Here is a 4,498-nt window from a genome sequence, read left to right on the forward strand (position 1 = left end):
TATAGAGGAACTCAGATTGGAAATGAAAAAAGAAACCCCTGAATTAATAACATCTGCAGTAAAGAACCAAATGCAGAAACATATGGAGGAAACCCAATGCCCACCGAGAACAAGTGCAGAGGACACTAGCTCAGCTCAAATGCATGAATTAATAGCAATAGTAAATAAGCAACAGCAGAAAGTCATAGAGGAACTCAGAGTGGAATTCTTTTCTACTAGCTCAGCTCAAATGTACGAATTAATAGCGATGATAGTAAATAAGCAACAGCAGAAAGTTATAGAGGAACTCAGAGCAGAATTTTCTGAAATAAGAAAAGAATTTTCAGAACTCATAACATCTGAAGTAAAGAATCAACTACAGAAAGATAAGGAGGAAGCCCAATCTGAAAAAAACACTGCCGTGAAAGAATTAATAACTGCTTCTAAAGAAGAAACTGAGACTTTCACTTTGAATGTTTTGAGAAGCAGGAGGTGTAGCCAAGTGGTAAAATATTTACTTGCCTAGCATGTACAAGGTCCTGAGTTCAAACCCCAGCACTGAAAAAAATAAATCTAAATACTATTTCAGTGTGACCAGTGAGATGTGACTAGCCCAGCCCTAAGTTCACAGGATCTCTGTAGATCTGTGTATTATTTGGTTTACTTTAGCAAGTACCATATTAGGATATCTCCTAGTCTGCCATGGGCTTAACAAGCTTACATGTGAAAAGGGGGCTCTAAAAAAATACTATTAAACATTCTCAACTAAATAAAGCTCTAAAGCCAGAAAGTGACCTCAGGGCCCATCTGAACTGCATCGTGAGACCCTGTCTCAAAAAGACAACACAAAAGAAAACCCCCCCTACATCACACTTAATGGGAGGGAAAGGATGGGAGTATTAAGGCCCCAAAGGGTCTGAGAGACTGGGAGGGATGGGAGGGTACACCCTCACTCTGAGGGCTGCCTGGTCTAATGAGAAAATACCCTCTCTTCTCTGAAGCACACTGCACTGTACTGGGAGAGAGGTGAGAAATAAACTAAGCATTCCAGTAAATAATGGATTCAATAAAAATGAATGTTGAACAGTAGACAGTCTAATGCTTCCATCATAGATAAGGAGGAAAAAAAGAAGCCTTTTCAGCCTAAAGGTGCCTCCGCTTCAGTATAGCGGGCCAAACTTCACCTAAGGCACCAAGGACAGAAAAGGGGTGGGGACACTCATGCTGAAGGAAGACTGGACAGGACTTTTCTCACTCTGCACCCTGCATGCTTCCTTCCTTTGAGTGAACAAGCACAAACTGTCACCCCTGGAGGTCATCTTTCTCCAATTCACATTGTCGCTCTGGAGAAAAACTGGAAGCACAGGAAGCTGTCCTGTGAGGGCTGCCTCCCCACCCAGCTCAGGAGGTGCCAGGCGCTGAAACATTCTCCTAGGATAGGATGGACCCAAGCACAGAGAGGACTGGTGGAAGGACTCGTGGGTACAATAGATGCTGAATAGGAAGATGTCTTACTTTCAAGCAGAATTTTAAAACCTTGCTTTTCAGAAAGATGACCTTCAGCCTGCTGCTCATCAGTTGAACAACCTATGATTTTTTGTGGAACCTATGATTTTTTGTGGAACTCCTGGCTGAACAGGAGCGCCTCCTGTCCCTTCTTCCAGAGATCCACGGGCAAGAGCTGCAGGTCGACCCTCCTGGTCTGAGTTTGCTTTTTATTACTAGGACAAAATATCTGACACCTGTAATTTAAAGAGGGCAGGATTTATTTGATTCACTGTCTCCATCCACAGTCAGCTGGCAGAAGCATGCTGCTCAGCCTGCAGGGACAGCAGGAGGTACAGAGAAAGGAAGGGGCCGGGGACTCACTTCTCCAGGTTGTGACCCCAGGGACAACCAGGCCCAGGCTCCTAACAGCTCTGACCTATCAATGGATGGATCCAGCAAGAGTTCAGCAGCCCTATGGTCCAATCAGCTTCCCAAAGCCCCGCCTCTGGACAGAGCTTTGAGACTCAGGGAATGTTTTAGATCTAACTCATGCTAGATGTGGTGTTATATGCCTGCAGTGCTAGCTTTCTGGGGGGCTGAGGCAGGAGGATCACAAGTTCAAGCTCCAATTGGCCAGTTTAGTGACTTAGAGAGATCCTTTCTCAAAATAAAAAATAAAATAAAATAAAAGCTCTGGGGACATAGCTCAGTGTAAAGATCATGAGTTCAGTCTCTATCACTGAATTTATTTATACACAGCAACCCTCTTGCCTCAGCCTCCTAAGATTACATGCACGAGCCACCATAACTGGCTGGAGAGGTGAGTTTACACGGTGTCTCCAAACTTTGAAGCCATTTGTTGTCATCCCAAAGGAGGGTCTGGAAGTATTAAGTGCTGGTGACAGGGAGCTCTGTGGCGCATGAAGATAGTACCTGGAGAAGCTGAGGGCCTGGGTCCTCTGGAGACATCTCTGCCGCTGCATCAGCCTTCCCTGAGACTTTCCCTGATTCTGGGCTTTTCCATCATGATGCAAATAAAATCCCTTTGTGTTTGGTTAAACCACTCTGAGTTTTCTGTCAATTATAATCAGAATCACAAGCTAACTGACAGAGAGGGAGCCTCCTTTTCACAAAGGACACAGAAGTCCAAGATTGAGACCTGCTCTGGATCGCACAGTGAGAGGTGAAGCCAGTATCGGAATTTAGATACTTTTCAAGATGTCCTGTGGTATTCAAGATGCCTGTGCCTATGCCTCTGTGTGTGCGTGTGCCTCTGTGTGTGCGTGTGCCTCTGTGTGTGCGTGTGCCTCTGTGTGTGCGTGTGCCTCTGTGTGTGCGTGTGCATGTGCGTGTGTGTGTATAATTAAAAATTCATTGCTCAGACTTTCACTCAGTCTTAGAGGGATTGCGTGGCATGTGCAAATCCCTAGGTTTGATCCTCAGAACAGAAATGAGTTTTTCAAAAAATTATTACTGGGAATTAGGACAATGACAAAAGAATTTGAGATTAAGTTTAACATGATAAATCCAAATTCCTAGCTGCCTCAAGTACTTGTAGAAAGTAGGCAGGGTTTGGATAATAACCTAATAAGCATCCATTCTGCGACCTGACCTGCATCTGTTCCCCCTTCCCCATCCAACCTCCCCTGCTCCCTCCCCACAGTCCTCTGCTGCCCCAGACCTTCACCTTTGCCAGCTGTCACCTTCCCAGGCTCCTCCTGCTGACCTAAACTCCACCCCTTCTCTTTTGTTTGCTTCATTCTCGTTGTCCTTACCTCAAAGCACAGCTCAAAGCTTCTGGAAGCCTTTGCCAGTTTCATCAGTTGGAAATAACCTTTCTCTTTCTCTGAGCCTGCACAGTATTGAATGTGTTCTCATCATATGGCCTTTGTCATTGTCTCATTTAGGAGTCTCATATACCTTCAGAGGCTGCAGATTTGTAAATCCGAATAAATGTTTGATTCATCTTTGGCACCTTTGCCAGAATCTAGCACAGTGGCTTCTGTATAGGGAAGGATATTTAGTATTTTTTGAACAGATAAGGATTTTTTGGGGGTGGGGAGGGGCTGGCTCAGGCTGCCTTAAGGGCAGGTCTGTTAAGGCAGGTGGAACTGGAGATCGAACCATTCTATCCTGCGCCTGACTGCGTTTACATGAGCAGGCGCTTAAACAACTGAGCTAACCAGCAGGCCCTTTTGAACAGATAAAGCCTGGTACATGAATTCAAATTTGTGTATCATCCCAAATGTCTGGTACAGTTCTCTTTTACCACAGGATACAAGCTGCTTCATGAAAACTCCATCACAGGAGTGGACAAGTTTTGAGCCTAGATTGTTATTTTAATCACAAAAATTAATTTCTCTCCTTTTCAGCTCTGTTAGTTAATTGGATATTATGTAATTCTCACTCCAGTTCTAGCTCTGTTGCTGATTTATAGCTCCCAGTCTAATCAGCTTGAGTAAGTCATCCTTTTTGTGAACACCCGCGTTAACCATAGAAACCATGGCCGTGTTAGGGAGTTGACTCGTAGCCAAATCCCCTATGTCCTCTTGTAAAAACCTGGCAAAAATCCAACTGCTCAAGTTAAATAGACATGGAACCACATTGTGCTTTAGATATGCCCAGTAACCTCAGAAAGCACACTTGAATAGGACCGCTGGCTTAGTGCACTACAATATGATTACAGTACAGAGCAAAAAACTTTTACTTGAGCGCAGCCGTAAGCATGGCACTTTTATCTAATGTGTATGTGGAAATGTATTTGATTTTAAGCCTATAAAAAAATACAAAAGATCTGTTATGCCGTTTGCCAGGAAATCAGTATTCTTTTAAAACATATATTGAAAGCAAATTAAAAACAGGCCTTTTTGAGGTCTAGGCGATGTAGTTCACTGGTGGAATATTTGCCTGATATGTACAGGGCCTTGGGTTCTGCTCCTAGTACTGAAAAACAAAATCTAAAAGAAAAGAAAGAAAAAAAAAGACCTTTCTATACCTTCCCTCCCTTTTTATTTTGACTACTCTAAACCAA

The sequence above is a fragment of the Octodon degus genome, unplaced genomic scaffold (assembly GCF_000260255.1).
Source record: "Octodon degus isolate 3935 unplaced genomic scaffold, OctDeg1.0 scaffold00065, whole genome shotgun sequence".
Taxonomy (NCBI): Eukaryota; Metazoa; Chordata; class Mammalia; order Rodentia; family Octodontidae; genus Octodon; species Octodon degus.